This window comes from Stenella coeruleoalba (genome assembly GCF_951394435.1).
Source record: "Stenella coeruleoalba genome assembly, chromosome: 20".
NCBI classification, from domain to species: Eukaryota; Metazoa; Chordata; class Mammalia; order Artiodactyla; family Delphinidae; genus Stenella; species Stenella coeruleoalba.
In genome coordinates this window covers 33,948,164-33,970,813 of record NC_137166.1, presented here as the reverse complement: position 1 = coordinate 33,970,813, position 22,650 = coordinate 33,948,164, and the positions used below count along the sequence as shown (strand labels likewise).

The following is a 22,650-nucleotide window of genomic DNA, read 5'->3' as shown; positions in this document are numbered from 1 at the left end:
TCAGCAAACAGAGATAATCACAGTACCTAGCTCGCAGGGTTGTTTCAGGACTAAATGAAATTATCTCAATGCCTGGCACATAACGAGAACCATGGTAACTATTACTGGTATACCTTGTACAGGCTAGGTTCTTATTTTCATTTTTGTTTTTTATTTTATTTTATTTTTTTTTTGCGGTATGCGGGCCTCTCACTGTTGTGGCCTCTCCCGTTGCGGAGCATGGGCTCCGGACGCGCAGGTTCAGCGGCCATGGCTCACGGGCCAAGCCGCTCCGCGGCATGTGGGATCTTCCTGGACCGGGGCACGAACCCGTGTCCCCTGCATCGGCAGGCGGACTCTCAGCCACTGCGCAACCAGGGAAGCCCTCATTTTTGTTTTTTAAAAGAGCTTTCTCCAACTATTAATGCTTGAATCTGGGCTGAGAGGGCCCTCGGAAGCCATAAAGGGCCATCTTATGGGTGAGGAAAGTTCTCCAAATTTCAAAAAAACAGGGTCTGTCAGAGGAGGATCTTCAGAATTAGACAGGCTATCTGGGTTCTCAGGAAGGTGGGAGTCACCGACCTATGTTTGTTCCGGGTCTTGCCACCATCATGTAAATGTACCTCTTCATACCACCACCACAGCAATATCTATCTCAAAGACTAAAAGTAGAGGGCTGAAATGTTAAAGTGGCATTACCATGAAAAATGTTTACTGCATGGAGAACGAAGAGAGACAAAGGCCCACCTTCCTAACAGCTGGGGCTTTAGCCCCAAATCTCAAAACGAGTGAGCTAAGAGCAGTGCCTTTATCTCAGCTTAGTAAGCCCGAATGACTAGCAACGAAGTCAGCAAAACGCCTGTTTGGCCGTCTTCTAGTCCAAGCCAGAGCGCAGTCTTAGCTCTTGCCACTGCCCTGGCAGGCCTGCCCTGATGCCTTGGTGAGTCTGGGGGCAGCCTGGAAGCCTCCGGCCTCATCTCCCCAAGTCATGCAGGAGCGAAGGCAACATCAAAGAAGATGAGAGCTGGCCAGGGCTGCCCTGGGAAGGGAGAGAGAGAAAAAAGCCTGTATTGCTGTGCAGGCTCTGAGCCAGGGCTGGGTATCAGTTAGTACTTTAAATATGGTAGATCAGATCCCCATCCTCCTGCCAGGCAGGGAAGGCGCTGTGCTCCTCCCCGAGCCAAAAGCAGGAACAAGGCACGTACTCCAAACGACATCAGAGACGCGCGAGTGTGCAATTAAATGACATTCAACCTCACGGAAAGATTCTCCCTTTGCCAACATCCTGCAATCCTTCTGAATCATCAAGGAGAGAGTTTCCAGTATTCTTGGTGCCTCGCTAACACCTCCCTGACCCTTGGTAATCCCCTTTCTTTTTTAGGGAGGGAGCAAGCCTTAAGCTTAGAAACTGAGGCAGGCAATAGGAACAGGCAGGAACTTAGTGACACTGTTTTGTGTTCTTTTTTATTATGATGACCTCCTATTCTACAGCAATTGACAATGATATCCATTCACGGGAGAGATATAATACTTCCCTTTTTAAGTACATTTTCAGCTTTAAAAAAGGGAAGGGAGGGAGAAAAAGACTAAGAAATAATAGATTTCTACATGGTAAAAACACAGCACACTTTCCTACCTATTGCTACACCTTCCTGATACCTCCAACAGCCCAGAACCGTGCTCACCATTCCACAGTAGCCACCAGCCACATGAGACTATTATGTAATTACTATGTTACTAGAGTCATGTAAATTAATTAAAAATTCAGTTAGTCAGTCAGACTAGCCACATTTCAAGCGCTCAACAGCCACATGTGGCTGACAGCTACCGTACTGGACGGCACAGCTATAGAACATTTCTCCCACCGCACGAAGTTCTATTGGTCAGCATGGGCCTAGAATGCCACTCACTGCTCACCTGCCTACTCACCTGGTGGTGGTGCTAAAAGGCCTGGTTTCTCCCCCAAGTAACGGACGCTCTGCAGGCTTGGGAGGGAGGCATCCCAAAGGAACAGGCCTCTTGGAGGGGGCTGCCAGAAGTGGGGGAGGGGAAACAGACCTTTTGGGTTGACCGATCCTGCAGCGAAAGAAACCCAAAACATAAAGATGCCTGATGAACCGTTCCAGCTGCTTGCCCCAAAGGGACCTTTCCTAATCTTCAGAAAGGGGCTGAGCAGGGAGCTCCTGCCACGCACACCAGGCCCACCCCCAGCTCCTCAAAGCTCTACCAAGTCCTCTCTGGGTCCAGACTGCACCTCAGTGATCGTCCAGGGGTCAGCAAACTAGAATGTGGGGATCAAATCCAGCCTGCTGTCTGTGCTGGTGTGGCCTGCCAGTTAGAGTGTTTTTTTTTAAATAGTTACATTTTAAATGGTTACATTAGTATGTACATAATATCCTTAATTTTGCTTCTTAGCCCCCAAAGCCTCAAATAAAATATTTACTGTCTGGCCCTTTAAAAAGAAGCTTGCAAACACTTGGTCTAAGTCCATGCCTTTCCCGACATCCTGGTCCTCCACCGTCACCTTCTCACAATGGATTTTGTTCCAAACATTCTGTTGTGATACTTGGAATACATTTTCTCAAATATCCAAAGTAGGGAGGTTCCCCGACAGGTCACAAAGGCAGACCCATAACACACCTGAAGCTCTCTGTTCTTCAGAATCTAACATCCATCTACCCAGAACATTAGTGGTGAGACACACGGTCCAGCACCCCGTCACCTGTCTCGGTGAGAGTCTGCCGGGCACAGTCCTCACCCTGCTGAACAGGACACTTTCTCACAATTCTAAAGCAAGCACCTAGCCCTTTCTGAAGGCCTGGAAGAGTTTTGTTTTTAAACTAATGGCAAGGATGGGAAGCAATTCAGGGCAAGAAGATTTCTTCCTGAGCCCTCCTGCCTTTTATTCACTCACTTCTCACAGGAAAAGACCAGGTGATAAGAACAGGCCTGTGGCTGAGGCCCAGGGAAGCGTGGAGAGCACAGTAAAAGGAAGGGAAGGAACAAAGACATGGCAGCAAGAAAGCACAGGCTGTGATGGGAACAGAGAAGATGCTAAACTGATACACTCTCACTCACCCCGAAGTCAACAGGGCACAAAGGGAGGGGGGCGCAGAAATGTTCGTCTCTAGGGCTGTGGAGCTTCAATACACTGACCCTGTCAATAAAAGACGTGTACACTACAGCTCCCAGAGCAAGCAGGCACATTCCCTCGGTTACGATCCACCAAAAGAGTCAAGGTGGAAATACTGTGCTCCTAGGAAATATCTTTGGCTAAAATAATCCCTGTTCACAAAAGAGGCCAAACTAATATGTGATTCTCATGAACAAATGTATCTCCAGGTCTAAATTTTAGTTAAGGCCCAGGTGAAAAGCCACCTTCCCATGAAGACTTCACTGACAACTTCCTCTTTAACACGGAAGACTGAAAACATGCTCTCATCCGGTTCCTTCTCCGCTCCCGCTGCCAACACACAAGGAGGACAGGAGAGGAGACAGACGGCATGAACAGATATTTGGAAGAGAAGGAGCAGAGGGAAGGGCGACTAAGGGTGGAAGCTGCAGCCTAGGTGCCTGAGCTCTTTCCCTTCAAGAGCCAGGGAAGGCTCCGACACTGGGCACACCAGGAACCACGGAGGCGCTGGCCCCCGGGCTTGACCGGGAGTCTGTACCCACCCAGCTCTTCTCCCAGAAGGAAGAGATGGCTGTCTGATGAACCCACATGAGCAGTAGGATCCAGTCTGGCCTGAAGTTAGCTAATTCAGGATTTCCAGTTATATAAGCCAATCCAGTCCCCTTGTTTTAAGGTAACTTGAGCTGGGTTCCACGTCACTGGCAATGGGAGAAGTCCACAGTAGTACCACTGCATTTTAGGCAGATGTCAGATACTATTCAGCACGAGCTACTCAGAACAGAAATCTCAGAAAGACTACTGAGTTCAGAGTGCTTATTATGACAACTTTCAGGCTCTAACTGTGGCCACCTAACTTGGTTGAAGAGCTTCTCTAAACTTCTCCCTGTATTAAAACTTAAGGCAACTCTTCAAGAGAAATAGCACCCACTGAACCTCAAAGCGCCTCTCCTCACCTTCTGAAATCTTAATATTCATTAAAAATATGACAACAGGGCTTCCCTGGTGGCGCAGTGGTTGAGAGTCTGCCTGCCGATGCAGGGGACACGGGTTCGTGCCCCGGTCCGGGAAGATCCCACATGCCGTGGAGCGGCTGGGCCCGTGAGCCATGGCCGCTGAGCCTGCGCGTCCGGAGCCTGTGCTCCGCAGCTGGAGAGGCCATAACAGTGAGAGGTCCGTGTACCTCAAAAAAAAAAAAAAGACAACAAACACTGCAATTGCCCTAAACTGTCCTGCTTCCTCAAGAGAACTCCCGTGGAAGCATGAGAGCTACAGCTAACATTGTACTCCTGGTGGGAAGCACTGACCTGGCTGCAGAAGGAGACTTCCTGTCCTCTCACCTATCAAAGGGGACTTGGCAGGAACCGGGGGAGGAGGGCCTGGGAAGGATCTCTTTCTGGGGGTTGGAAGGAGTGGAGGTGGCTTGCCCATGATGGGGGTATTCCTGCCTTGAAATGAGGAATGAGCGCTCCTGGCCAAAGGATTTGGCATCTCCAAACCTGGAAAAATGAAGAAAACAAATGGAAAGCAGAAGCCTGCTGCAGAGCCCAGCAAGCTGCACAAAAGACAACTCAGGCACTTCCAGGAAGACCTTCCCTTCTTCTGATTGAGAAGTTTCTATAATCAAAAGGCAGCAGGATGTTAGCTAGACTTACTGCGATGAGCACCACACAATATATACAAATACTGAATCATGTTGTACACCTGAAACTAATATATGTTATGTGTCAATTAAATCTCAATTAAAATAAATTTTAAAATAAATAAAATAAGCACTCAGGAAAAAGAAAAAGAAACAAAGAAACAAAACTGTTATGTTTTAAGCTTATGGGTCCCCTCCCCACCCTGAGAAAGTGAGTTCAATAAAAGTGTACAAAAATAAAACACATGCTGCATTTTATAAGAATAATAATTTATTTAAAGCTTTAACATGGTCCTGCGACTTCAGCTACTTTTCCCTACAAGGGACAAGTGATTATTTTCTTCTCACCTACTTAACTCAAAACAAGCAATCTGAAAAGTCACTACTTCAAAGACTCCACTTGTAGCTGGAGTGCTCTTTAAAATCAGCGAGATTAGGAACTGCTTATTCACATTCACCATACACTTCAAAGTACTCTTAAAAATGTCTCAACAAACAACAAACTTAGAATCAGAAAAATAAACTGATAGGGAACTGGAACTATTTCCTACGTGTCCATCTATATAGAGAGGTCATCCTATTTATGTATTAAAAATCTGGTTCAAGAGAAAATTTAGCTACAGAAGAAGCACTTTCGTCTATAAAGGTTAAACATTACAACACTGTATTCTGGGCTTCCCTGGTGGCGCAGTGCTTAAGAATCCGCCTGCCAATGCAGGGGACACAGGTTCGAGCCCTGGTCCGGGAAGATCTCACAAGCCGCAGGGCAACTAAGCCTGTGTGCCACAACTACTGAGCCTGCTCTCCAGAGCCCGCAAGCCACAGCTACTGAAGCCCGTACACCTAGAGCCCGTGCTCCTCAACAAGAGAAGCCACCGCAATGAGAAGCCCGAGCACTGCAACGAAGAGTAGCCCCCGTTCACCGCAACTAGAGAAAGCCCGTGTGCAGCAACAAAGACCTAACTCAGCCACAAATAAATTAATTATTTTAAGAAAAAAATGAATAAGATAAAAAACAACAACAGTGTATTCTCAACTGGAACACATTCAAATCAGACACCTTTGTATTACACAGGTATATTCTCTCAACTGAATGAAAAGCTTTTAGATTTCTTTTATACATGGATTCGTAGAAACGGATCTTCTGGGGTTTAAAATGGGGAAGGAAAGGGGACAGTGCCAAATACCTTCCAGTTGTCCTTTCCTGGTCTTCAGGTAGTCAATGAGCAGGTTCAGCTCATTCTTGTACAAATGTCTGCCCTCATTCAACAGGAAGAGAAGATGCTGAACGCCCGAAGGGACACAGTAGCTGGTAAGGCACTCCCTGGCCAAGAAGTCATCTACCAGATCACCAGCCCTCAGAGAAATGCCAGTGTGTTCCTGCTGCTCCCGTTTAGCGAAAAATCTCCTATATTCTTTAGCCTCCAGCATGAGGGCGTCCTCCAGAGGCATATGATGATCTACTAGGGATAAGAAAGAGCCTGCTTTACATCAAATGGGTGCCCTGATTGCTTTAAAATCACATTTACAAAAAGACAAGAGGAAAAGCAATCAGAAAAGAACATAGTTAATCTAATGACATGTTATTTAAACTGTTTCAGCTTTCAGTACAGATGTGACTATCTACTGATTCAAGAAAGAGATTGGCACCCTCAACAGCAGGGGCTCTGTCGGATTTCAAAATCAAACATTACATTCTGTTTCAAAACTATAACATGTGAAGGCTCGATGTACTCTTTCAATACCAAACCCTGATTTCACAATTGGATAGCTTCGTGCTAAGCTAACGAGAGAGAAAGAGAAAGAGAGTGAGGGAGAGGGAGAGAGGGAGGAATAGGTGGCATGTATGTCAACAGGAATTCTTATGGATAAACAAACAGCCTAAAAATAAGACAGGATGCAACTTTAACCATCGCTGGCTATTGGAAAAGCTAAAAAAAAAAAAAAAAAAAAAGGTGAAGGTTTTCATTTGGTTCCAGCAATGAGAGTGTATGACTTGAGTGTGATTCACAGAACAAACAACCAGGACCTGAGAATGGCAGCCTTTAGATGGTAGAGTAGGGGTGAAAAATGAGTCAAGCAGGGACTGCTGTGTTTCATTATGAACCTTTTAGTGTTTATCTTTTAACTTTGCATATGCAGTACTTTGAGAAAAGGTGGACAGACACGCTGTGCAGGGCTTCTAGGTTCTGTCAGTGTAGCATGAGGAGTAACGCACATCCTTTACGTGGCTCCAGTCTTTGGCTCAGGTCTATGAGATCTTAAACCGTACTGAAAGCCTTTCCAGGTCAGGTCAGGAGTGCTCTAAATATTACATAAAAAATAAATTCTATGTACATTGTAGATATGATATGTCTCTACCTCTGTGTGGTATTATCAAAATTAATTTGTAAAAGAGCTCCATTTAATTGACATAAAAGTAAGCAATTATAAAAAAATAAAATAAATAAATAAATTCTAGACACCAAGAGCAGCTTTTACATAACGTCATGACTGTAGTCAATGCAAGGTATCTTCTGATCTCTGCAAGGTTTATCTACTGAGAATAAGACTTAATAAAAGTTTAATTTTAAATGGGAGGCCCTTATGCTATCTTGCCATATATCACCTGCTTCTGAACAAATTTAGGACCCAAGGGACACCACAGAGCTACAGTGGAGATCAGGGTATCTGGCTAAATCTTAAATCATGTTTATTAAGGTTACATTTAGGAAGAAATATGAGTATGTATTTGTCTTCAGGTGCTGAAGTTTCATTGTTTGACTATTTTACATATTTGTCACCGCACAGAAGCAGCTCCACACGCTTTTGAATGACAGCTGCATGCAAGGTATGGAGCAAACTGTTGGCTATAAAGCACTGTGAAAGACAGCCCAGCTAATAATCTTGCTGAAATAGATGTAGCTTATAGGAGAAAACAGAGTGTTCTTTTTACTTATGATCTGAGTTCAATAATTAAATTCATGGATGAGAAATGAAACACTTACCTATTAATACTATTCTGGACATGAAAAAGAAACTATCTTCTTGAAGTAGTGCGGGTTTTTAAGTATTTTAGTATTCGACAAATTATTCAACCTACTTACTTGAGTGAGAATTTTCTAAAGATCTTGCATGAACATAACAAGTAAGTAATCAGATGTGATTAGTCTTTTGTGCAACCTGTTCGAGCCACGCTGCTGCCCACCCCTCAGCCCAGGAGATTGGGATTTGTAATTTTTGAAAACATGCATTTTCAGAACTTATGTATGATGTAAATACGGTTTAGTCTTATTATTTCTTTAAAATACATTAGACATTTTCTATGCTTAGAAAAACTGCAATTTCATACTCTTGAGTGTTGAGCAAGAGGTGGCCAGGTGGGTGGGGTGGCTACAAGGAGGTAAAGCAAATGGAATGGTCAGAATAAAAGCATCGCAGCACCCCCAAGAAGATGGAGAGCAAATGTTCCTCACGTTTGCTTTTTCAGACCCAGTATTATAGCTGGATTATAGAACATCAGTCCTACACTGACCTCTCCGCAGGCTCCAGGAGCTATAAGCAGTATATAAATCCAGCTACTTACTAGCGCTTCACAAGGTCTCTGCCCAAAGGAAGGATCATCTGACTTAGCAATGAAAATCCTACACTGCTAAGGAGACTCGAGCTGGGATGGACATTCCAGGGCCAGCTTGAGAAGTGTGCCTGGCTGCTGCTCACTCAGACAGAGGAAGGAAGCAGGGGGAGCCTGACATCCTGGAGAGTGCCTGGCACACAGGAGGAACTCAAGAACAGAGCAGTACCAAGATGAGAGGACTAGAAAACCCACACTTGTCTGCGTAAGACTCTAGTCGAGCTGCTAAGGGCCCTCCACAAGGCAGCCCGCTCCGCTCTTGAAGCAGCAGCTCTGACCAGGAGGGAGAGGCTGAGGGTGGTCTAGGATGGGTGCATCTGCCGAAGACTGGGTATTTTAGGGAGGAAAAGAGAGTTCATTTTTGTGAACTCTCATGAGCCTAAGAATAGTTAAATGTTTGAGATATCCTGGAGAAAGCAAAGTTGGCAAGAAAGGTCGTGTAAGAGATGGGGCTTCCCTGGTGGCGCAGTGGTTGAGAGTCCGCCTGCTGATGCAGGGGACACGGGTTTGTGCCCCGGTCTGGGAAGATCCCGCATCCTGCGGAGCGGCTGGGCCCGTGAGCCATGGAAGCTGAGCCTGCGCGTCTGGAGCCTGTGCTCCGCAACGGGAGAGGCCACAACAGTGAGAGGCCCGCGTACCGGGAAAAAAAAAAAAGAGAATGCAGGGGATGATGAACGGGGGATGACGAACAGGGGATGATGAACAGGGAGCCTTACGATCACCAATTGTAGAAAAAATGATGGTGGGATCTGTTCAAAAGTTCTATCGACACATAAGAGAACTGAATTGGTTACATAATATTTTGGATGAGATATTTTTGATTCTTAAATAAGAAGCAATAAAGACAATTTAAGTCTCAGTTGTCTCTAATACACCAAAGAGTACTCTGTGATAACTATTCAAGTCATTTTTTCCTAACTGGATTCAGTTTAGCTACTGACAAATGTGAACATTCAAAGTGTACCAGCATACAAAGAAAAAATATTACATTTCTAAAGGAGGATCTATTTTAAATGATTGTTCTATACTGAGCTAAACTTACTTTTGATAGACTCATGAAGCATAACTACGGCGCAAGAGACTGTTCAGCAAGAATACAAAATGGGGACCCATCGTCTCTAACTTCCTGGAGGGCTTGAGAGAGGCCTGACTCCGAGGCAAGGTGAATCATTTCCACCACGAGACCATGATACTGCAACCGATTACCTACGACTGTTGCATATTCCCTTAAAATACATACACACACACACACACACACACACACACACACACACACACACACACACACGCAAGAAAAAGGTGGGTTACTTTCAATCAAACAACCGGAAAAAAAAACTATGTCACCAAGCAGTTGTTCCACAGATACTCTGATGCACCACAAATTTAAGTAAGTGAGGGGCAAGATACTATATTTTTATTGTGCTTAGATAAGTGACGTGGAAGATGCCATATTTTCCCAAAAATCATGCATGCCCTACAACTTGTTTTTGTTCTCAGGCACGCTGAAAACATTCTAGGGTTTGTTATCCATCTGATGGAATCAGTTAAGAGGACTGGAGGCAACTCCAACCAAAACAAAACTCACTTTTTTGAAAACGTAGTGTCCTCATATGGTTGATCATGTACATGATTTTATAAAGAAAGCAGAGTATGTCAAAGCCTTGTTTTTGTGGGGCATGACGTACTGGGTAAGCACCATGAATGTGGCCAGAGTTTTTCAAAATGGAATCATTCAAGTGTTACTTGATGAAGTCATTTCAATCTAAAGACCATGAAAGAAAACTTAAAATTGTATCTTCAGAAAAATGAGAGAATGCTCATTTACACTTAGTTCCCGGGATAGACCAGTACTTGTTGAGGTTACTACCACTGAGACAATCCCTTGCTGGAGAGTAACTGGATGATACTGGAGTTAACCATCTCAATCAACATCAGCAACCCCAGAACTAACCTTGGATCAAAGCCCAGTCATCTCATCACCTATTTCCTTAGCCTCGGTCCTCAAGTCCTGAAGAATCCTAGCCCTCTCCTTTGGGTTTATGCTTCCACTCCTGCCCAGTACTTGCTTAGAAACCTGCAACGGCCTCCTACCACATCTTTTAGCCTCGATTCTTTTCCCCACTCCAATCCATCCTACATGTCAGTCTGAGTAATCCCATGAAAAGTACTGCTTTCAAAAATGCCACAATAGGGGCTTCCTAGACTAGAAAACCCACACTTGTCTGGGTAAGACTCCGGGCGAGTCTTAAGAGTCCGCCTGCCCATGCAGGGGACACGGGTTCGATCCCCGGTCCGGGAAGATCCCACATGCTGTGGAGCAACTAAGCCCGTGCACCACAACTACTGAGCCTGCACGTCACAACTACTGAAGCCCATGCACCCTAAAGCCCATGCTCTGCAACAAGAGAAGACACCGCAATGAGAAGCCAGCGCACCGCAACGAAGAGTAGCCCCCACTCACCACAACTAGAGAAAGCCCACGTGTAGCAATGAAGACCCAATGTGGCCAAAAATAAATCAATTTTTAAAAAATTTTGTTTATTTTTTTATACAGCAGGTTCTTATTAGTTATCCATTTTATACATATTAGTGTATATATGTCAATCCCAATCTCCCAGTTCATCACAGCACCACCATCCCACTCTGCTGCTTTGCTCCCTTGGTGTCCATACGTTTGTTCTCTACATCTGTGTCTCCCTTTCTGCCTTGCAAACCGGTTCATCTGTACCATCTTTCTAGGTTCCACATATATGCATTAATATACGATATTTGCTTTTCTTTTTGTGACTTACTTCACTCTGTATGACAGTCTCTAGATTCATCCACATCTCTACAAATGACCCAATTTCGTTCCTTTTTATGTCTGAGTAATATCCCATTGTACATATGTACCACATCTCTTTATCCATTTGTCTGTCGATGGGCATTTAGGTTGCTTCCATGAAAAAATGCCACAGTAACTGCTCAGCATCCTAAACTTCTCACCCTAGCTTCCAAAGTCCTGGCAAGACATGGCTCCAACCTATCTTGAGAGGTCTTGTAACCCACTGAGCTTCAAACATCCTGTTTCTCTTCCCAAATTTAATTTCTTGTGATCTCAGGACAATCAACTCTCCCCACACTTTTTCCAGCTGTGCTTTCCCTGCCATTCTGTTGCTAGACTCTAAGCAGTTCTCACCTCAAAGGCCCAGCTCAAATGATATTATTCCCTGAAACCTCCTTGATCCAACTCATTGGCCCTCACAATGGTAATCTACTCTTCCCTATGTGTATACTCTGCTTAGAGTACATTCCATCTTCCACTTGTTATTTGTGCACATTTTATCTTATTAGACTGCATGTGGTCCAAATAGGGATTGTTGCTTAATTATCTTTATGTTTCTCTCTGTGCCCAGCACAAAGCTTCCCATGTAACAGTGCACAAAATGTATATTTTGTGAATGAAAAATTAATATGATGGAAGGAAAAATGCTTTTCTTGGCAATTTAGGAGAGTATGGATGATTTCAGAAAATAAATTCAAGAGGAAAACAAGAAAAACATGACACGATTCATATTTACAGAGTGACAGCCCATGAGTCAAAATTATCATACAAAAAGATCACCACAAAAATAATTCACATTCGGGCCTCCCCTACTAAGCCCGTGCGCCACAACTACTGAGCCTGCACTCTAGAGCCCACAAGCCACAACTACTGAGCCCATGTGCCACAACTACGGAAGCCCGTGCCCCTAGAGCCCGTGCTCTGCTGCAACAGAGGCCACTGTGATGACAAGCCCGTGCACTGCAATGAAGAGTAGCCCCCGCTCACTGCAACTAGAGAAAGCCCGCACGCAGCAATGAAGACCCAACGCAGCCAAAAATAAAATAAATAAATTTTTTAAAAATAAATAAATAAGAAATTCACATTAGATGATATGATCTGAAAATTAATTACCATTTTGGGATATAAAGGAATGAATTAGCTGACGAATCGATCACTCCAAGTCTTTCCGACGTTGAAGAGACAAGACAGCTGGCAGCACAGCCTAGTTCACAAGTTGCCTGGCAGATGCAGACCCCACACAGCAGAGTTTCTAAGCTGCATCCACCAGGATCCTAATCCATGGCTAAATGCCAGACCTGCGGAATGCCAGGCAGAGGAGTGACCGCCACTCCAGATGGAGCGGGGAGAAGACCAATCTCCAGGACTCCTCCCCACCACAAAACTCTGCACTCAATACCAGTCAGCCTGGCTCCAGAGATGAGAAGGTGGCAAGGGTATCAGGGTCGTGTATGTCGAATGGCAGCTGGAGTCACTCACAATTCTGAAAGAAGTGCAAGATGCTACAAGACGGGTGTGATTCTTGTTGCAAGTTTTGAGAAAGCTAATGTAGTTGAAGATTAATGTAGTTTCCCTGGCTGGTGCAGAGTATGGTAGCAAAGTTGCCAAATGCTGAGGGAAAACAAAGCTACTAGGCATGCTGAGTCTTTACTGCCTCTGGGTTCAAAATTAGTTTGAATTACTACATGATCAACTTAATCCAGGGCACGCCTGGGTGTCGTCCAATTATTAAAGGGAAATGCCATAATTTCCTAATGTAAAGGGAACCGGCCTCTCCCACCCTCCCCATGCTATGACTGACCTCATTTCTTCTAGCGTGCTGTCTCCCAAGGTCCAACCCAAATAATCCTCCAAACAAAATGGAGCTACAATTTTGCTTCACAAACTCAGAGTAAAGCTGCTATCTACAAATAAAGTAGATTTCCATAAAGGAGATATCACAGAATAAAAATTCTGAGTCAATTTTAAATTGCATATTTTCATATTAAAAAAAGTGAGAAATCCAATGCTGCCTTAATGCTGGATTATGTTTTGTATATGCCTGGTCTCCTATTCAGGAATAATTAGTTATCATGTCTGGGTCTTCAGTATCACTCACTAAGTACCTAGCCTGGAGTAACTATACAAACCTCCAGCCAACCATTTGTCTACGTGCCAGGCTGTCTGCCAAGCACTATGAAACCCGACATAACCCAGAGACACAGTTATCATCACATATTAAGTCCCCATTTGCCCTCAAGTGCCAGCCAATGGTGTGCAGGGCACTACATGAGCCCAAAGTACGAGCTGGACACTGACCAGGCTGCAATTGCGCTTAAGCGGCCCACATGAGTTAGGCAGGCGGAGAAGAGGGAACGGCACCCCATGTTGAAGCAAGAACAGCACAAAGGCTGAGGGGAACTCAACAAGCAGTTAAGAAATGAGGGGACCCTTCTCTGAAGATCAGTGAGAGCGACTTTTTGGCACACTACACTAGATGGTCAGCACCCCAGGGAAGGGGTTTGTCCGTTATGTTCGCTCAAGTATCCCCCAGAGCCTAGATCTGTGGCTGGCACAGGGAACCCAACCCTAAAAATAGCTTTGGTTTTTTTTCTGATTATAAAATTAATATACGCTCACTGTAGAAAACTTGGGCAATACAGAAAAGGTGAATAAGACAGTCATCTTCAGAAATCTCCCCACCCACACAGGATGCCTCTACCATCAGTTTGGTAAACCCAACAGGATAGTCTTGTAATTCCTAAAGCAGTGCTCTAGCAGAGCATTTTGAGAGTTTCAATTCTCAGCGACTTATGTACCTAAGGCTGAACACTTCATTATTTGTTTTTACACAACCTCACTTGACACGCTAAAAAGAAACAAATCTACCTCTGTTCTTTGTCGACAGAAACAATAATGCAATCTGAAGGCCTCTCTTGATCACACTCTTGCTGAATCACTTGATAAAAGTGCTGGAAAAGCCCCTCTTTCTGAGCGTCCCTGACGCTGGCATCATCTGGAAAATATTGATGAATTCATGTTTTTTGCAAGGCCAAAAGCAATGCACTGGTGAGCAAAAACTCTCCAAAAGAAAGGTTTCCAGGGTTTCTTACAAAAGTGTAAATGAAAGACAACACCTCTACAAAAAATAGACAAGGAAAACATAAGATTCTCAACAAGACTCTTACCTAACTGAGGGTACTGGCACAGTGCATGGCTATCTCCATTCCCTTTTGAATAATCAGCCACCTTCCGCCATAATTCTTCAATGCTGTTGGAGGCATGAAAATATTAACAGTTCACGCAAACATGGTCTCCCTCTAAACGTGTCCCCAAAAGCCAAAAAATAAACACCAGATTACCAAGTGAAGTATATAGGCACCTAAATAAAGCCTGTGTCTTTTTAAACATAAAATGACACTCAATAATCTGTTCTCATTTTAGAACACTATTAGTTCCTGGGATTTTTTTTGCCCTTTTCCATTCATTTCCTCTTGTCTGTTACAACAAAAAGTTCTAAATGGTGCCATTGATCTTTGTCAAGTAAGACTCAGATACAGACAAAGAGCGAGACTCACACTTTAAGGTGTTTATTCTAAAGGAAATGAGATCATTTTATTTGAAGCGTTCATCTTTTAAAGAAGGTGACATTATCTCTGAAGGTTTTCACTGGATATGGGTACAAGATGATTCAACAAGATCTGCTCACATTACTCCTAAACATTCTAGAGCTCCTGTGAGTAAGCTATTTTCCCTTGCTAAAGGCATGCAAAATAGTGCACAGATGCGGCATAATCCATCAGCCATCTAAAGTAGTCCCCTTTGCTGTGATTTAACAAGAAATGGGGCATTCGATGCACTATGTCCCCTAAATCAGGCATTATTACTGCAGCTCCCCAGCATCCAGACACCAATGTTTCATCCACAAGGAATGTCCTGCCAGGGAGAGAACCCCTGGGCAGGCAGCAATTAGCTCTTTTCTCACTAGAGGTATCGCACTGCATGGCAAAGGGGCACAGAACACCTCAGTCAAACCATGACTACTCAGCAAGCTGCCAACGAGCATCGATCCTTTGCTCCTCCCCTGTACAATGTTCAATCAGGTCGTGTCCACATCCAACCTCCTGACAGACCAGAGTCACAGCTCCAGACTTTCAGATGCAAAGCTTTTGCCTGAGTCCATGCCTCCCCAGCTGCCCTGAGAATCCTGAGCTACACAAGAATGCCCCCCTCCCCCAAGCAGGCTCTATCTTTTTAAGCATTTTTTTAAATGATTGCTTTTTTTGGGGGGGGGGTTGTTTTGTTTTGTTTTTGTTTTTTTTGCGGTATGCGGGCCTCTCACTGCTGTGGCCCCTCCCGCCGCGGAGCACAGGCTCCGGACGCGCAGGCTCAGGGGCCATGGCCCACGGGCCCAGCTGCTCCGCGGCATGTGGGATCCTCCCGGACCAGGGCACGAACCCGCGTCCCCTGCGTCGGCAGGCGGACTCTCAACCACTGCGCCACCAGGGAAGCCCTTAATGATTGCTTTTTAATTAATTTATTTATTTGGCTGTGTTGGGTCTTCATTGCTACACGCGGTCTTTCTCTAGTAGCGGTGGGGGGGGATACTTTTCGTTGTGGTGCACGGGCTTCTCATTGCGGTAGCTTCTCTTGTTATGGAGCACGGGCTCTAGGCGCGCGGGCTTCAGTAGTTGTGGCACGCGGGCTCTAGAGCGCAGGCTCAGTAGTTGTCGCGCACGGGCTTAGCTGCTCCACGGCTTGTGGGATCTTCCCAGACCAGGGCTTGAACCCATCTGCCCTGCATTGGCAGGCGGATTCTTAACCACTGCGCCACCAGGGAAGTCCCTCCACAGGCCATTCTTCAGGCTGCCTGCTTTCTCCAACCTTTGCTACACTGTGCTCTTGCTGGCTTTCCCTCAAACTTCATACACTTACTTTCTCTTAGTGAAGTGGCATGTAAACTCCCCACATCCCTCTAAGTAATTAGAGAGGACTGGGAGGCGCCCCAGAAGCTGGTTCAGCCAGGAAAGGCAGTGTAGTGTTGAAATTGCAACTGCCTGGGTATGAATCTCAGCTCCTTCACTTACTAACCAGGAAAGCCTGAACGAGGTACTTAACATCGTTATGCCTCAGTTTCCTCACCTATAAAATGGGGATATTAGGAGAACCTGCCCCTAAGTGTTGCTATGAATTAAATGAGTTAATACAGGTAAGTCCCATAGAATGGTGCCTGATGCAGAGTAGGCCCTCAACAGATGTAAGCCTTTATTATCCACCTCTGCCTTTAGGTTTCTTTCAGGCCCAGGGCTAAGAAAAGCTGTCCTTCAGAAGATCGTCTAACAGTGCAAGCATGCTAAGTCTCCTCTTCAGGAACTACTACCTGAGAGAAGCTAACCTCCATTAATAGTCACTCCTGAATTCTACACTTCCAAGTGCTTCCACAGTTGAGGAAAGCATTTTTCAATTTTGAATTATTAATCTAATCTGACACAAATCTCCTCTGTAATGCAGGCAAGAAAGAGACCCTGTCAAGGTTCATACATTCAAAAATCAATTCAAATATAGTTCAAGGAAACGTGCTTTTACCACAACTACAGAGGGAGATCCAAGGCAAGAATGCTGAGCTTCCATGTTGATTTACCCATTTAGCTTCTTAGAAGAACTCCACTGCTGAATGTGGAGGACAGAGTAAACTAAATAAGATAACCTTCAAAAAAAGGTTTGCTTACTTTGGGATACCACACAGCAGTCAAGAACAATGAGGATGAATAATCCTCTGTGACATAATGTTCAGTGAAAGAAGTTCCAGAACAATATACCAGTGTGAGCCATTTAAGTTACAAGCAAGGGAGAAAAAATTGGGTGAGTTCTGAAAAGAGATTTTTCACTTTTTAGTACCAGACACTTTTACATCTATTTATCCATTTCTTGGGTTAAAAAAATTTTTAAGTGACTTTTCTTTATATACCGGGCTCTGGAGTACTGATCTGTTTCACAATAAAATAAATTTACATTTTTTGAGCACATACAAATAGTTAGATGGTAGCAGAGAAAAGGTGTGGAGGTGTGGAAGAAGGAAGTCTTAGAAGGGAGTCTAGGGCCTGCTACAGATAACCCCCCAAGGGGGTCGCCCACGTGGAGTTGACTGACAAGCCCACAAAGAACAGGCCTGGGGGGCTGAGTCCCTTCAGGCTGCAAGTCTGTTTTAGTTCCTAGAATCCAAATGTCTATGGAAAGGTGAAAGTTAAAGCAGAATGGCTTAAAATGATCAAGTTGACCTGAGGGACTTCCCAAAAAGCAAATATTAATAACATCAATTTTAACAAACACATAAGTCTGCACAGCAAGACCACATCTAAATTATTACTAAAGCTTTTAGCAAATTGAGCCACAACAATAACATTTCACCTTAGCATGTCTTCACCCTTCTTTAAGTAGCCCTCTCGGGGAGAATAAGAAGTCAGCGGAAAAGGTTTATATGGCTCACTGCTAAAAAACCAACAAAGACAAAATTACACTTAAGGAGAAATTATTTCCCATCGCCCTCACATCGGTTTCCACAGTTCTGGTACACTCAAAGGTGATTAAGTCTTCAGTTCAACTGGGTTTTAAAAACTCCCAACAATGGTTTTTCTCAATACTTTTTTTTCAGAACCCTTACTTTATTTTGTAATACCTATTTCTATTTTTGTCTCATTTGTTTGCTCAACGGCTTTTGCAGAGTTGACAACTGAAGGCTCAGTTCTGTCACAAGGAAAGACCATTATAAACTCACCGACAGCAAGGAGCTCCAACACAATGAACCTGATCTGCCTGACTGAGCCGAACTAAACTTTTAAGGATGCAATGCTGGTGGCGTTTGGCAATTATGAAAAATGATAATTAATCACTATTGTTTTTTAAAAGCTTTTCTTTGCCAGATGCTCCAACAATAATACCATAAGTTTTTGTGGATTTTCTGCCACCTTTAATGTATCTGACACTAACTCCACAACGGAGCTTATGAAAGAAAATTCCTAAATGATTCATGTGTATCAATTGCAAGTATTAAACATCCTCGATTAAGGCTACTGGGGAATTCCCTGGCAGTCCAGTGGTTAGGACTCCACGCTTCCACTGCTGGGACCCCGGGTTTGATCCCTGGTTGGGGAACTAAGATCCCACAAGCTGCACAGCATGGCCAACAAAAAGACTGCTGTTATATTTACGTGCCAAATGCATTTTGACATACTTCCTCTTTGACACCTTCCTCCTCATTCAAAGTTGTGCGGTTAGTGAATAACATAGATTTAAATCTAAGACAAGAATAAAAGGCAAAACCTAAGAAGCAAGTGCCTGCTCCAAATTGTTAGCTGGAAGAAACAAGGGGCTGAACAAGATTAACTGCTACAAATTTGGACTGAGAGGGTTAAACAGTTACTAGAAAGATTTCCATTTCCGAAAAGGATAAGGAGCACAGATGCTCCACTCGACCCTCTTCTCGATGATCCCAGCCAAGTTTGAAGGCCATGAGAAGGAATAAGCAGATGGTTCAATGTGAGTAAGTCAAAAGGAAGTTGCATTTGCCTTATCTGGCTTCCTAGCAACTAGACTGAATGATGCCAAGAAAGCCAGCCTGCTCTAAGGAGAAACGCTGCAGGATACTTGGAACCCAGCGGTCGGGCAGGGGAGAGAAGGCCTCCAGACACACCCACCTGGCACAATGAACCCCGTGCCTGCTGACACCCACACTTCCCACCTCACCGGGTCCTCCCGTTTCCCTCGAAGTACCCTCTCCAGCCTCCCTGGCCATGCTAATGTCCGGCACCCGACTACTCGAAACTCCTTTCAGGACCACCTTTCAAACTCCAGTCACATCAGATGAGTAGTTTGGCCCAGCCATCAAAGAATAACTTCCACTTCTCCGTGGGAGGGAAGGCCTCATGCACTCTTAATGCCCTCGGCCAGCTGGACAAAGGATTTCACAGACCGAGCCAAAGCACTGAGGAAGGCAGGCACATATATCGGCTAGGGTCCCAGAGGCCTGAGAAACATCCCTCCTCAAGAGTAGAAGATAAACACTCAGGCAGGAACTGCCTTTGTGGGAGTACATAGATAGGCACGTGAAGTACATCCCCATTACAATGCAAATGGCCAGAGGAAGGCTTGAACATTATTAAATGTTGCAAGGTCACCCTGAGCCCTGGCAATGCCACTCTAGTTTGCCACGTTGTCTGTGGCCTCCCTCTAACTGGGGGCACCGATTAAACTTCAGTTCCTCTCCTACTCGCTTCGTGAATAGCAGATTAACCAGTGTCTAATAGAAAATGGAACTTATAAATGCATCCGGGAAATGCATATGGTTTCCCAGTTATTCACTGAAGATTTTCCAATGCATTATATTTAAGCCTTATAACAACCATACAAGCTGGGTAATATCAACCTCCACACACACACCTTTTAAAAACAGATGAGGAGGGAATTCCCTGGCAGTCCAGTGGTTTGGACTCGGCGCTCTCACCGCCAGGGGCCCAGGTTCAATCCCTGGCCGGGGAACTAAGATCCCACAAGCCACACAGGGCAGCCAAAAAAAAAAAATAGATGAGGAAACTGAAGCTCAGGTCATATGACTTGCCACACAGCTAAGCTGTAAAGCCCAAATCCAAATCCAGGTGTGTGTGACTCAAAAACCAGGTTCTTTTAAATATCTCACAGTCTAGAAATTCTAGGGTTAACCCAGGAAGTCTGCAAGTGAAAAAATTAGGAAAAGCAACAAAAGAAGGACAAGTAAAAGGGATAAAGATATTAAGTCATCCTATATTCTTATGGAAAGTAAATTCACATTCGCAAAAAAAATTCTCACTGAAAACTTAAGGAGTATGAGGGAGGAGGGCTCCACAGGGCCTGGGGACTCCTCTCCTGGCCACGTTACAGCAGGCGAAGAGTCTTCTGCCACACATCTGGGTGGACCGCCTAAGTAAGAGCAATTCAAAATTCCAACCTCAAGAGTGATGTGGAGGAACCGGAATTCTCGTGTGCTGCCGGTGGGAATGTAAAATGGTATAGTCACCTCAGCGAGCAATCTGGCAGTTTCTTAAAAAGTAAAACACATAACCAGGCCAGTCCGTGCCTAGATTTTTACTCGATAAAAATGAAAGTACGTGTCTACGCAGACTTGTAGACAAATTTCGCAGCAGCTTTATTTGTAATAGCCAAAACCTGGAAATACCCATCAAACATCCATGTGAATGAAAAAACAAATTGTAGTATATCCATACATCTTAGCCTGCTCAGGCTGCCATAACAAAATACCATAGACTGGGTGGCAAAACAACAGAAATTGACTTTATAAGAGTTCTGGAAGCTGGAAGTCTGGGATCAGGACGTCAGCAAGGTTGAGTTCTGGTGAGCCTCTGTCCCTGGCTTGCAGATGGCCACCTTCTTGCTGTGTCCTCACATGGCTTTCCGCGGTGCATGCACATAGAGAGAGATCTCTATCTCTTCCTCTTCTTATAAGGCCACCATCCTATTGGATTAGGACCCCACCCTTTTGACCTCATTTAATCTTAATCACCTCCTAAAAGCCCTGTCTCCAAATATAGTCACAGTATGGGTTAAGGCTTCAACATACGAATTATAGGGGAACACAAGTCAGGCCATAGCACCGTAAAATGGAATATTACTCAGCAATAAAGAAACAGAGTACTAATCCACCCAACGTGGAAGAATCGCAAAATAATTAGCTGAATGAAAGCAGAAGCTTCCCCTCCAAAAAAATATACAGTAGTCCCCTCTTATCTACAGGAGGTACATTTCAAGACCCCCAGTGGATTCCTGGGACCTCAGATAGTGCCAAACTCTACATATACCATGTTTTTCCCGTACATACATATCTATGTTTAGTTGATAAATTAGACACAGTCAGAGATTAACAATAATAATAGATAGAAAAATTATAATACACTATAATAAAAATTATATGAATGTGGTCTCTTTCTCAAAATATCTTATTGTATTGTACTCACACTTCTTCTTGTGATGATGTGAGATGATAAAATGTCTGTGTGATGAGAGTGAGGTGGATTGTGACACAGGCCTTGTGACATAGCATTAGGCTACTCTTGACCTTCTCATGATAAGTAAAAAGGAGAATAATCTGGGCTTCCCTGGTGGTGCAGTGGTTAAGAATCCGCCTGCTAATGCAGGGGACACAGGTTCAAGCCCTGGTTGGGGAAGATCCCACATGCCGCGGAGCAACTAAGCCCGTGCGCCACAACTACTGAGCCTGCACTCTAGAGCCCGTGATCCACAACTACTGAAGCCTGTGTGCCACAACTATTGAAGCCCGCACGCCTAGAGCCCATGCTCTGCAACAAGAGAAGCCACCGCAATGAGAAGCCCGCACACCGCAACAAAGAGTAGCCCCCACTCTCAGCAACTAGAGAAAACCCGCGTGCAGCAGCGAAGACCAAATGCAGCCAAAAATTAAATAAATGAATAAATAAATTTATTTTTAAAAAAGGAAGATAATCTGCTTCCAGTGATCCTGGATCACCAAGACATGACATGGTGACGGCTCAGGATCCCAGGCAGGACAGAGTGGGACGGCAAGAGATTTCATCATGCTACTCAGAATGATGCATAATTTAAAACTTACGAATGGCTTATTTCTGGAATTTTCCAGAAATATTTCCATTTAATATTTTTGGACTGTGGTTGACCACAGGTAACTGAAGCTACAGAAAGCAAAACCAAAGATAAGGGGCGACTACTGTATACTGTATGATTCCATTTACATAATTTACATAAAATTATACATAATATACAAATTTATATAAAATCCTAGAAAATGCAAACTAATCTATAGTGATACAAGTAATAGACCAGTTGTTGCTTGGATAAGGGGGAATTACAAGGAGGAATGAGGAAACTTTGGAAGGTAATAGCTGTATTCGTTATCTTTATTGTTGTGCTGGTCTGACATCCATATGTAAACTCAAATTATACATTTTAAATATGTGTAGTATATTATTATACAACAATATTACACATCAATAATTGTACATCAATAAAGCAGAAAAAATCCAAGCCTCTTTACTGTTTCTTTTTTTTTCCTTCTTTAACATCAATAGGTTTCAATGTGTTTCAGGTTTTAGTGCTGGTCAGAAAATCACGTAGATTCTGATGTCTTTACACGGAGAGAACCTTATGCATCTATGGAGAGAAAGTCTGTCAAAACACTTTCCTCCCAATTTCAAATTAAATGTACATGTCACTCCCAAAGCCTCCAGGAATGCTAGTACGATTATTTTTAACTTTTTACTGTTGTATCTCAATTACTCAACTTATTAGACAGCTGATCTATTAAGTTCTCAGGATAGAACCCAATGGGAATAAATTTTAAGATTAAAAAGATTTCTAAGAATCTACCTTTCGAAGTTCAATCATAATTTTAAATTTCACTGAAAAGAATTTGAATTTTAAAACTCCTCTAGAGAAATTTC

At 44.0% G+C, this 22,650-nt stretch overlaps 1 long non-coding RNA gene across 2 annotated transcripts in view; it reads right to left on the bottom strand.

The window, feature by feature from the left end:
- LOC307179230 overlaps nt 1-22,650 on the bottom strand; it is a 97,695-nt gene that overhangs the window by 52,002 nt on the left and 23,043 nt on the right. The window contains exon 3 of one of the 2 annotated variants that reach the window (XR_013825347.1): nt 4,417-4,608. The exons of the other annotated variant lie outside the window; for it this stretch is intronic. This is a non-coding gene — a long non-coding RNA (uncharacterized lncRNA). The remainder of the gene's footprint in view (nt 1-4,416; nt 4,609-22,650) is intronic. 2 annotated transcript variants of the gene reach the window in all.